The following is a 13,883-nucleotide window of genomic DNA, read 5'->3' as shown; positions in this document are numbered from 1 at the left end:
AGGGTCTCACCCTGGCAGCTGAGACAGGCCACCCCAACCGACTTGGTGGCACCACAGTGTCAACCTTGTCTGGATAGGTCTCCCCAGACCGATCCACTGGCTGTGAACATTCTAAACTAACACGTGTCTCATTAAGTGTTCAGTTTCAGGGTATTACACAGAAACATACCAAGGGAACATGAATCAAATATGCACTTTTATTCATTTACAATAAACTCATAAAGTACATCATTCTGATTGAAGCTAAGGGCATACAAAACTATCTAACACTATGGAGCGAATCTGAGATTAATGTTAGCAAAATGATTGGGCCTTTAACCTTATCCACTATGGGAGACCAAATTCAAATCAGATTTGAATCTGGTAAACTCCTGATATGATTAGGAGTAAGCTAACTTAATCTGCAGATAGGATTAAGATCATCCCCTATCCAAATACTGATTTGGATTGGGATAACTCCTAATTAGGAGGTTTCTTAATCAAGAAGAAAAGGAGAGAAACCCTAAGAAAAAATATCAGATTTCGAACAGGGGTAGTAAGCAAGAAAGCTTCCTGCGAATTGAGATCTGATCTCATACAGACTCCAGTGAGAAGAGAAGCTATTCAGCCATCTTCGTCGTAGGAGTTCTCCTCCAACCGCCGCCATCCTTTCTTACAAGATTCGATCTTTGAAGAAGAAAGAAACCAAGAAATTGTTTCTTGACATCAATTTTGCAGAAAAGACTGAAAAGATTTGGTGCTTAGAGTTTCCAGAGGGTTCTTGAGAAGGATTCAGTGTGTAGGACGCACTCTACTGGTTCCGCTCCACCTACAGTTGTGTCATTTTCAGCAGGAGCGGATCTTGGTGTCCTCTTTGGGCGTGAACACCAACTTTGGGAGATACTGCTTCTCTGGATCAGGTATAATCCTCCCTTTTTCTTTTTGGTTCAGATCTGGTTCGATTATGGTTCAAGTAGGATCCTTGAATATTGTATTCATATTTTAGGGAATACAATTCCTAGTTAGAAGAAGGTAGGAAAATTTTTGAAATTCGCCCACCCATTCCGCAACCTTTTTGGCGTCCATTAGATGGATCCTACCATTCTTTCACTTTCAGCAGCAGGTCCAGCGGGTTTGGCAGCAGGTTCGGTGGGCTTAACGGCAGGCTCCGCTATCACCTCTGGCCCCTGAGGCACAGCCCCTTCTTCCAAGTCGATGACAGGCTCCGCTACCTCCTCGGGCCCCGAGGCTGAAGTCTGCAGAGGTTGGGGCTCGACTGAAGCTCGCGGGGACTCAACGCGCGCCTTCTTCGCTATGCGTTTCTTTCTCTTCATCTGCCAGAAGATCTTCTTGTTATCTTTTCTCTCCGCCTCCATGGGACCTGCAGCAAAACATGACATCCGCAACCCAAAGTAAACATATGAACAGAAAGCCGAAATGAAGGAAAACCTACCCGGGCTCAAGCTGGCCTGGATGAGCTTCTCCTCAGATGTGAAGTCTTTATAATTTAACCCGAGCTGAGCCAGCGACTGGAGTGCCTTCTTGGGCTTCCCGTCTAGGATGACACTGGGGTCTTGAACGGCCATCCTCCAATCAGTGGGGAAGGGCCTCCCCGTGCTGCTCCGAACTACGAAGTAGTCCCGCTTCCAAGCTGGGACTTTACTCGGGTGCTTGTGCATGAGTTTGAAACCCAGGTGGGGGGACAGGTAGTAAAACCACCTGTGCCCAGGGAGAGCGCCTGAAGCACTCTTCTTAATGGCTAAAATTGTGCTAAGAATATCTAAATCTATGGAGAGAGAACGGTCAAAGCAAAGAGAAATGGACCCCACCAGGGTGATGTTAAAGTGTACCAACACCTCAATGATCAAAGGGTGAAGAGGAAGTCGGAGCCTAGCTATCAGTTGCTCCCTAAAAATCACTGATGTGTGGCTCATTGTGACACTAGCAAGTGCACAAGCCGTTCAAGTAATAAAGTAGTGAGTGAAGTATCGTTCCCACGAGGACTTAGGAAACAAGTATCAATACTAAATTGAGTACTTATCTGATTAACAAATAAATCAAAACTTTAATGAAAGCTAAAAAATCCTAAATTAAAATCTATCTAAATCATTGGTCCAATTGCCTTCAAATCAGGTTAGAAGAGTAAGCAGTAAATGTCAATCTCAGAATTCAGCAATCTATCAATTTGGATCATTCAAATAAATCATGATTGAGCCTTGGTTTGGTCAGACCCCAAGCTCATGAACAGCCTCTTTCGAGTGCATGTTCAATCTATGCATGAGTGATGATCCCCATATCTCTATCAAGGATCTAATCCTCATGCATGCATTTCTACAAACACATACAAGGTATCAATTCAAAACTGAATTGATCCCCAACTGAATTGTGCAAGTTATCTCTAATCTTGCATCCAATTCAGTTCATGAATAGTAGATCTGAATTCCTAGAGTCTCTCTCAAGCACTCTAGGAATTCCAAGCTTTAGATCCATTCGGCCAATCTGAAAATTGCAGATCTGAATTCTCTTTCAAGCAATTCAGATCCTGCAATCTCATATTTGAGAATTCAGATATGAGTTTTGAAGGTTAGTTGGCCGAATTAATCTACAATAACACCCTTATTCAAGAAACTTCAAGTACAATTCATGACCATTCGAATGAATCAAAAAGAATTAGATTGCTGAACTGAAATTTTACAAGCTGAAATACATCTAGGAAGAATGGAAGAAGGAGAAAGAAGAAAGAAAATATAACAAAGAAACAGAATTCAAATTAAAGGAGAATGAAACTACAATTGAGTTATTACAAAGAATCTTTGAATCACAAACCCCCAATTTCGAACTCACCTTCTCTACTAGCTTGCTTGTCTTGAAATTCCTTCAGCCCTTCTTCTTCTTCTTCCTTGCGCCTAACCTTCTTCTCTTCTCTTCTCTCAACGTGGCCGAACCTCTAAGAGTGGGAGAGCCTTCCTCTCAAGCAATTGAACACCTCCCTCCCATCCTAGAGGCCTCCTTATATAGTTTTTTCAAGGGGGCTCTTGCCCCTTCTTGAAGCCTCTAGAATGGGGTGTATTACACCCCTTTCTTGAACTTTCTAGAGCTCTCTTGAAAGCCTCCTAAGGGCTGCTACTTGGGCTGCACTTAGGCTCTCTCTTAGCACATGATAGCTATACATTGAGCTGCTCTTTTGGACTGAGAATGGGCTTTCCTTGCTGGGCCGAATTCTACTCTTAGCTAGGCTTTCTTTTCTTGGGTTTTCTCAAGGAATCCACTTGCTCTTCTTGGGCCGAAGTACTCTCTCTTGCTTCCACAACCGGGCTGGGCTGAATTTGGTCTTTTTGAACCTTCTTTTCTTGCCTTTTTCCTTCATTTTCTTGGATTAATTATCCCTGAAACTTATTCTTAGCATTAAGCTAAATTAAGGCAAAAATTAATAAAACCGGCATAAAAATCCATGCTAAAGTCCTAAAAAATTATAGATAAATTGTAGGTTCATCAATCACAATATCGTCAGGACCATGCTCCCATGGAAAGTTGCTGGTGGGAAGGCTATATGAGTATTCCCTAGGGAGGTTGAACCTTTGTATGAGGTCCTGAAGCCTTTCCAAAGTCATTATAGAAGGGCCGAACTGATTTGGCTCCCAACCTCAGTGGAAGGTGGATGCCAGATGACCCGAAGCCGCCCGTACATCAGATGGCTGAGCAGCAGAAGAGCCACCCCGAGCCAAGGTACCCACCTCGGGCTCATTGATAAGGCTGTCTACACTAGATGACATAGTGAACTGAAGGGAAGAAACAAATTAAAAGGGGAAAGGAAGCTCGGGAGGACTCACCAAAGGAATGCAACCGGACTGGGAGAACAGGACGAACTGGAAGACCCGAGCTAAAAGACCTCTAACGCGAGCTCAAACGCTAATGACGAGAGCTTTGTGGCGAAGAAAATGGCCAAGGGTCCCACTATTTATAGCCACAGCTGTGGGTTCCTCAAAGCGAAAACGGTTTAGCGTGTTTTTGACGTCCGCAAAGTCCAAATCGCGTGAGATCCGCGCGTAATCCGGATGTGACTCGAATCTTTTTTTATCAAATCGGGCACTAGACCGGTCCAGCTGGACGGAGTGCGCGACAAAGCGGCATGATTACCGATGCCAAATCCACCCGGCACATCATGACCTCCCCACGCTGGGTCATCCCTGCCAGCGCAGGGAGTGAGAGGCAATTGATGGAGGGTGATTTGGCCCGACCTCGCAACACGGGTACACATGGGCGTGACCTTGCTCAAACAGTGACTTGGGCATGAAAACCGATTTGCCTATGCCAAAGAGGCAACTAGGACTTGTCTACCTATGCCGATGGGGCGACTAAGACTTGTCTGCCTATGCCAAAGAGGCGACTAGGACTTATCTTCCCATGCCAAAGAGGCAATTGGGACTTATCGTAGTGTCGATGTCTTATGTCAACTCAGCATCATGGCCCTTGGGCCCCTGGGAGTGACTTGTAGTCCTCTCTCTTGTTCGGTGATCACAAGTAATATCTTCTTAGGTTACCGATGTTCAATTCTCAAGGTACTTGCTTCCCTTCCAGAGTCTCGAGCTCATACGTACCTTCCCCATATACCCGTCTTACTCGGTATGGACCTTCCCAATTTGGTCCAAGCATGCAGACGCCATGCTCATGTACCATAACCTTCCGAAGAACCAGGTCATCGACGCAGAAGTGTCACTTCTTAACCCGGGCATTATAGTACCGAGCTACTCTCTGTTGGTAAGTTGCAGTAAGGATGTATGATAGGTCTCATACTTCTTCCACCAGTTCTAGGTTAGTACAGAGCTCATCATCATTCATCTCTTTGTCATAGGCCTCCAAATGTAGTGTAGGAACCTCAATCTCTACTGGGATCACCACTTTTGTGTCGTAAGTGAGGTTAAAGGGAGTCTCACTTGTGGCAGTCTTCATGGTAGTCCGGTAGGCTCAGAGTACACTGAGTAGTTCATCTACCCACAATCCTTTGGCTTGAGCTAAGCGAGATTTCAGTCCGCAAATTATATCTCTGTTAGTGACTTCTGCTTGCCCGTTCTCCTGTGGGTGTGACACCGAGGTAAAATTTTGCTGAATTTCCATTTTGACACACCAATTCTAAAATTTTATGTTCTCAAACTTCTTCCCATTGTTAGAGATGAGTACCCGAGGAAGCCCGAACCAACACACTATGTTCTTCCATAAGAAGGTTTGTATGTTGCGGGCTGTGATTGTTGCTAGTGGTTCACCTTACACCCACTTCGTAAAGTAGTCTACTGCTATGACCAGAAACTTCCTCTATCCTGTCACTGGCGGGAATGGGCCAAGGATGTCGATTCCCCACTATGCGAAGGGCCACGGTTTAGTGAGGTATGTCAGATTGGCAGCAGGTCAATGGTGGATGTTAGCGTGCCTCTGACACTTATCGCACTTCTTGATGAGCTCGAGTGTGTCTGCCTTCATCGTGGGCCAGTAGTAGCCCTGTCATAATGCCTTCTGTGCGAGAGCCATACCCCCCAAGTGTCCACCGCACAAGCCTTCATGGGTGTCGCAAAGTACGTACTTGGCATCTGAGGGTCGCAAGCAGCGCAAGTCTCCGTCGATAATGACGTACTTAGCCGACTAGCACTCTACCCTTCAGGCTGCATTGCGTTCTATAGGGAGGGTCCTGTGAAGCAGGTAACTCACGAGTGGGTTGATCCAGCTTGGCTCGGCATTGGTGCTACTAACCTCTGTATGCTCTGGTACTGGTCTGCCGCGAGGTAACTCCTGGTTCCTCGGGGGATTCTGGGGCTGACTATCATGGACGGAAAGGCTTTGCTTTGAGTTCACACCTAGAACCCCGGTGTGGTTACCTGCAAGCGACCCATCTTGCTACGAACACCGAGGAAGATTAGCCCTGTTAAGTTGAGTATCCCCGGACATGTTTCCGAATTTCCCTTGTGAAGCAGGTGGAGTGGTCTGGTCGTCTCTCCTTACACGAGGTGAGAGTTGATTTTAAGAGGAACTATGACTTGGGAAGTCTCTTCGCCTCGGTGGGGAGATCGAGTGATGTCCTAGTTCACGCGAGGTCGGTTCTAGTTCTGCTAGGCCCCTGGGTGTCGAGGTGGAACCAGCTGCTGGCTTTGCGGTAGTGGGGGGAACTGCTGGTAGTACTGCTGGTGGAATACGTATTGCTGGTATTGCTGAAATTGCTGGACCTACTACATTTGGACCTGAAGGGCCCGCACACACTACACTAGGTCATCGAACTGGGACTGTCCAACTCCGGGGAGAACTACACACAGCTCAGAAATGGTTGCGCCTACCACTAGGGGAATGGGGTGTTCACTTGTGTGTTGTTTTGTGGCATGGTCAGTGTTAGGACTCCAGCCGCCGTAAGCGGGATGGTGAACTGGCCAATACACACTGAAGGAAGTTGAGGTTATCCTCCGGAGACGTTCATCTCGCTACTCTATCTGGCGTAACTGGAAGATGCCATTGATTCAGAGTGATGATTGTAAAAGAGGCTTTTTGATCGATTTCCCATAGATGACGCTAATTGATGTTGCGCAATCTAACTACTCCCTACTGGAGGATGATCTAGCTTTTAGTCGGGCGAGGAGCTAGGTGAATCTGCAAGAAAGGATCAGAGAACCTGGGGTGGCTAACCCAGCGAGGTCACTCCAATGCTTAAGTCAGTAAAATGATGCGAGCTGAAAAGCTTTGAGAGCTTAGAGAGCTAGAGAGCTAGAGAGTAGAAAAAGAGTGCGTACCTTGCACCATTTGGGGTTGGTGCCTTTATATACTAAAGTAGTCGTGGAGCTCACGATAGAGCTCTGGGATATCTGGGGTGTGGAGATAGAGTTTGTTCCGCTTCTGAAGGAGTAGTATACAGGTAAGGCTTATCGTTCCACTTCCAACTCCGGCGGAGTCGGGATGAGTCCTCATCATAATCTCGAAAGAGTAGGGATCTGTTAGTTCATCGTGATCTCGAGAGACTCGGGATCCGTTGGAGGGACCCCTGGAGTTGGTTACGTCGGAGTCAGTTGCGTGGCAATTCTAGTTGTTGGTTCTGAGCTAGTACTTCGGTCTTTTAGTTCCGAACTAGATTGAATACCGAGGTGCCTCGATGCCGAGGTGAGCCTTGTGTTGAGGCAGCCCTGCACCGAGGTGATACTTATGCCGAGGTGACTGCATACCCGAGCTCAATTGTTGCGAACTAAACTTGCCAGGCTGAGTTGTCATCTCTTGGTCAGGTCGTGTCCACGTGTCCCCTTTTCACTAGGTCGGGCCAAATCACCCTTCATCAGTTTTCAACCCTGTTGTTGACCCAGTCATGCACCTAGCCATGACTTTAAGTCCAATTCTCATAAAACTTGTGTTTTGTTTAAAAACAGTTGCCAACCTAGGTAGTTAAATCATTGACCCATTCAACTCGGTTACCTAGCCATGGGTTGCAAACTAAATGTATGTGCACTTTCAAAGGCCATAAATTTGCATTTAGATGTCCAATTGTGGTGATCTTTTCTTTTTTGTTAATTTTAGGTAACATTTTGAGATTTATGTGTCCCCTAGTTATTCTTTCTTGGCCTAAAATCATAATTTTTAGCATTTTTTATAAATAAAAAATAAAATCTGAGTTAAAAATATAAATTAAAAACAAAATAATGCACATATTACGTATAAAATATAAATATAATTATACATTATTTATTAAATAAAATATGTATTTAAACACACGCACATAGGGTGATGATATGGCATGGTCTAGCCCCTTCAATCCCCTAACTAGTGACTGGTGACCTAGAAGCAAAAACAGTTCAGCATCAGAGTTGGTTTTCAAAGCATTGTGCTAAACAATCTATTTCTCACTTCACATGCATGGCTCTTACTATTGGCTACACAACCATCCATTTCATCTATTTAAGATAGAACAACTAGACCTAATACCCAAGATGAAGTGTAGTAAACACAGATGATGTGTCAATATTAGGACTTGGTTGGTGTGGTTTTGCTAATATTGATCCTTCTTACTTTACCAAATTCTTCCAAAGGAGGGGTATTTCTAGAATTAACCCTAATTAGGTTGTTGTGTGCCTTTGATTATTTTATGTTTTATTTTCAATTGGGATTGTTTTCTATTATTGTTCATTTTTATCTTTTCAAAGCAACACACATGTAGAGGAGTTTCAATAGTTTGTTTGGCTACATTTTATGCCTATGTAAAAGTCCAACAAGGTTCAATGGATAGACATTTTGTCAGCTATGAAAGTTGCCTAAAACTTGTAAAGAGTATCTAGATGGTGTTGATCAATTTATTAGGTTTCATTTTAGGTAGGAAAACCATGAAGAAGAAATTTGATGTCCTTGCAGAAGATGTGGCAATGTTTTATGGATGGGTTAAGTTGATGTGAAACCCCATCTAATCTTGAATGGATTTCTTCCAGATTATATGGAGTGAATATTTTATGTGCTTGTGATGACCAAGGTTCAAAATATCGATACACCCCATATGCCGGTAGAGACATATTGGACAATATCGATAGCTTTGTTTTTAGTTTTTTTTTTTTAAATTCTGTTCAGAGGGGGCGGTTTAAGCTTTGTCCACCCCTTGAACCAGTCGAAACCCCGAAATACCCCTTGGAGGGTTATATCTGGAAGCCTCCAATACAAAATGTACTGGCCAATATGACCCAATACATATTGATTTTGAACCTTGCTTATGATAACTTGTCCATGTGGTAACCCAATTAGACATGATGACATGCATGAAATGATTTATGATGCATGTGGCATTCCTATGGTGGAACAATGTGCTAAAAGGATGGACATTTCAATACAACCTCGTGGAGGACCTCATTCCGATATGCAAATGTTTTTAGTTTGTTACAAGATGTTGAATAAAAAATATATCTATGTTGTACAAGATTCTCAAAACTTTCATTGTAAGGCTATCATATGAAGTGTTTGTATGTGTGGAGTAACAAGTCTTTTATTGATTTGCTTGAATTATTTAAGGAGGCTCTCATAGATGGTAATCAAGTATCAAGTTCTTTCTATAAAACTAAAAACACAATGAGAAACTTCAGACTTAAGTATGAAAAAATCGATGCATGTACAAATGATGATTATGTGTTGTTTAGAATGAACATGCTAATGATGAGATTTGTATTGTGTGTGGTGCTTCAAAATGGAAGCCAAATGATAACCATGAAAACAATACTAATGAGGCATTTGGTACAAATGAGAGAGATTATTGCAAAGGTCCTACACTATTTTCCTTTGAAACCAAGGCTACAACATCTTTTTATGTCAACTAAAACTTTATTTCTCAGGACTTGGCTTGAAAATGAATGTATCAAAGATGACTTTATGAGGCACATTTCTAATTCTCCTATTTGGAAGGATTTTGATGCTATAATACATGGCTAGTGGTTTTGATTCCATATAGTTTTCCTTATGGATATGTATGAAGAAGCCATATATGCTTTTGTCAGTAAAAAGAATATATATATACATATATATATATATATAACAATAAAATAAAAACCCTCTTGAACTTTGAAGGTAAGCCAGAGATTAGTGTAAAGATATGCTTAGATCTGAGGGCAATGTGTATAAGGCCCAAACTTTATCCTTGGCAACATGAATCAAATGTCACATATTTTCCCCTGCCTTATACTCTTTATCTCCAATTAAGAAAGAAGACTTTTGTAGAATATAGAAAATCATTAAAGTTCAAATGTTTGGTCGATTACCAATGGTCATTGGGCTACAATAAATTAACAAAATAGTCTTTTTGTGCTGCACTAAACACAATAAGCTCTGTCTTTAGAAAAAAACAACACTTAATTAGGTAATTGGTGAGTCTCCCCTGCCTTCAATTTGGTGTCTTCCCGAGGTCATCTTCCTTTCTTCAATTCGGTATCTTTTTTGGTAGGTCTCCCCTAGCTCTCTTTATTACCAATAATTCTATTGTAAATGAGAATATCAACAAATAATTTTATTACCAAAATTAATTTCGAAAATCATTAATTTTCTAAAGTTACCTAAAATTGATTGGAAATTACTAACAATCTATAAAATTTACTTTTCTAAAATTTCCAAATTAAATAATTATCTAAAAATTATTGAAATTTGTAGGTAATAACTATTGATTTTAGATAATACTAATAACTATCAATTTAATATTTAAATATCCAAAATTTTCAATAAATGTCATTAGTTATTAATGTTTCATTAATTTTTGATTGTTCAATAGATATGGATATGAATAAATTAAAATTTTCAAAATTTTTATATTAATAAAAATATCAAAATAAATTGATCATTTTATTTATTTTAATTATCCTATACATTTAATGTTTGGAAAGTTTCCACTTCTGTTACAACGGTGAAACTAGAGGTAAGATGATGTGGCCAAAGGCTAAGAACCTAATGATGTGGCAAATGAGGGGCTTAGGTAGGTGTAGTATAACCCATAATGAACCCAGCTTCGTGTGTTTACTTTTCATTATTTCAAAGTTGAATTTAAATTAATAAATTTTACTTTTATTAAATTTTTATTTAATTAGTAAATTGTTATTGATGCATAATTTCAGTTATGATATTATTCTAAGTTTATAATATTATAAATTTTTAAGTTATGATATTAGTGTTTAAAATTTTTAATAATGTTAGAAATTGTTATTATAAATTAAGTACACTATTGTTCTTGTTAATTTTAACAATTATTATTATTAAAATTTAAAAACAGTAATTTGTTTTAGGGTAGATTCTTAAAATACCCTTACTATTTAGCTAATTGTTAAGCTGCACCCTTACTATTTATAAATTTTCTTAGAGCCCCCTTACTGTTTCTGACAATTGTCACCACCTAAATCATAATGATTTTGTTGAAATATCCTTTATGCCCTTTAGTTAAGTTGAACCAATATTTACTCAAAATGAAAATTACCATATTAACCCTCAATGATTAACTATTAGGCGGGAGGTCCTATTAGCTTTCTATCTAATCTATCTTTCTATCTAATCTATCTAATCTTCCCAGTCACAAGCGGAAAGTCCCTGAAATCTAAATTTTTCTCAGTCAGAAGAGAGCTTTAACCAATCAAAACCATCATGGTTTTGATAAATAACACCTGGTTGACCACCACGTTTGACGAATCCACTTGATTGGTTATTGGTTGATAATACAGGCAGTTTTCATCCATCTAACGATGGTTGAGAACCTATTAACTTTTGTTTTAATTAACATGTGCGCATGGCCAGATCCAATTACCTCTCTCACCAATAAAGCTCTATTGACCTAGGGCGGCAATAATACAACCTCATTAATATTGATGTTTAATTGTATTATTGGATTAATCATGACCCGTTTATAGATAATATTAGGAGCCCGTAAACGGTAAATCATCTTAACAGAAAAACCGTTGTCAGTGCTTCTGGTTTGGTGATGCATGAACCCTAAATTTATTTATAAGTTTATCTGGTTTGAAAACCATGAGAAGAGGAAAAGTATAAACCAATTCATTAACTGATGCACTTAATTTCTACTCTTCTAGTTAGAAATGATATTAATGGCAAGTATTGTAAGACAAGTAGACAAGGAATTTTTTTGGGAAAATTTAAAGAAAAGAATCAAAGGGTCATAGTTTTTATGGTCTTTTACACCAAATAGGCAATCGATTACAATTAGAATTAGGTGTCTATTTTTACTTAGATTAGAAGGTTTCTTGAAATATACAAATTTCAGTCATCTTTCTCTAATACATTTTGACTTTATATTTTCTTGATAACTTCTATTCTAACTCGGTCCGCCCCCTACCAATTCCAATCATCTTTCTCTAATAGAATTAGGTGTCATTTTTTATATCAAATTTCAGTCTTCTTTCTCCAATCTACCAATTTATTACCATGTTGAACTTAGAGCCAAAACCGACCCAAACCGACCCAACCCGACTCAAACCGATCAAGTCGGTTTTACTTAACACAAGGTCGATTTCGGTTTCAATTTCAAGTAACCTGACCAGGTCGGATCGATTAGAAAAATCTCAATAAACTGACCCAACCCGACCCATGAACAATCCTAACGTGAAGTTTCCTCCCTTTTGGATTATACTAGGCTTTTGTAAAATAATAAGCTAGCTAAATGGCATGTTGTTATTGTAAATCTTCAAATTTTTGTGAATACTAGATACGTAATTCAGGTGCATGTGCATAGACATTGCATGGAGACGGGTCACACTGTCCTTTGCTAGTCAGTAGTCACCGTTCTAGGTGAATGACATAGACAAAGAAAAAAAAAATTACCCTAGAATAAGATATTAGACATTTTGGACTCATGATGTACTGTTACAACAAAAAAGGAAGACCGTAAAAAGATCAAATGATGAAATTACTGATAATATCTAATTTTTCACCTTCAATGAAATGAATTTAAATCATAAAAGTTTCAATATTAGACAATTTAGATATGGATACAGATATTGATACATTTTAGAAACACATGAATATCGATAAATTCTATAGATGTTCTCAATGTATGCTCAGATGTGGATGTGATATTGTGGGGCATGCTATATGGGGCATAGATATGAATTCATGAAATCCGCCCCACAACCAAAGTAAATAGCCAGTAATTAATTACGAAAATTATTAAAATTCTTCAACCTAATAATTTCCAAAAAAATTAAATTTTCTGGGTAGTTATGAAAATTATAAATATAGTTAAAATTCCCAAATAATTTTTTAATATAATATAATAATTACCAAAAACTAATGTAAATGAAAATATAAATAAATAATTTTTATTAGCAAAATTAATATTAAAATTCAATAATTTTCTGAAATTACCTAAAAATGATTGGAAATTACTAACAACCTATAAAAATTATTTTTTTTTGAAATTTCCAAATTACTGAAATTTTTAGGAAATAACTATCGATTTTAGATAATAATAATAATAATAATAATAATTAAATATACAAAATTTTTGGTAAATGTGATTAGTTATTAATGTTTCATTAACTATTGATTGTTCAATAAATATGCATATGAATAAATTAAAATTTTCAAAAATTTACATATTAATAAAAATATCAAAATAAATTCATTATTTTATTTATTTTAATTATCCTATACTTTTAATGTTTGGGAAGTTTCCACTTTTTTTACAACGGTGAAACTAGAGGTAGGATGATGTGGCCAAAGGCGAAGAACCTAATGATGTGGCCAAAGGCGAAGAACCTAATGATGTGGAAAAATGAAGGGCTTAGGTAGGTGTAAGAAAACCCATATTGAACCCAGCTTCGTGTGTTTACTTTTCATTATTTCAAAGTTGAATTTAAATTAATAAATTTTACTTTTATTAAATTTTCATTTATGTAGTAAATTGTTATTGATGCATAATTTAAGTTATGATATTATTCTAAATTTATTGGTGTTTAAAATTTTTAATAATGTTAGAAATTGTTATTATAAATTATGTATAATATAATTATTGTTAATTTTAACAATTATTATTATTATTATTAAAATTAAAAAAATAGTAATTTGTTTTAGGAAAATTTCTTAAACTATCCTTACTATTTAGCTAATTGTTAAACTGTAGGCTTACTATTTATAAATTTTCTTAAAGCACCCTTACTGTTTTTCGAAATAGTGTCATGGTACTTAAACTTAAGGCTAAGCTATGTTGATTTTGTTGTTTAACCTAACTTTGCACCATTTCCCTTAGGCCGAACTGTGTTGATTCTATAAGATAAGGAGTCTAAAACCACCATGTTTAGGGTGAATAAGATGACCAATAATATAAGAAACAATTAATGAAGCATCTTCAAAGTTGAATATCGCCTTATTGTATCTTTCAACTTGTTACTTTCTAACAACTTTACTTGTTAGAAAGAAAT

This window comes from Nelumbo nucifera, chromosome 1 (genome assembly GCF_055504915.1).
Source record: "Nelumbo nucifera cultivar China Antique chromosome 1, China Antique-T2T, whole genome shotgun sequence".
In the NCBI taxonomy this organism is placed as follows: domain Eukaryota; kingdom Viridiplantae; phylum Streptophyta; class Magnoliopsida; order Proteales; family Nelumbonaceae; genus Nelumbo; species Nelumbo nucifera.
Note: the sequence above shows the minus strand (reverse complement) of the source record.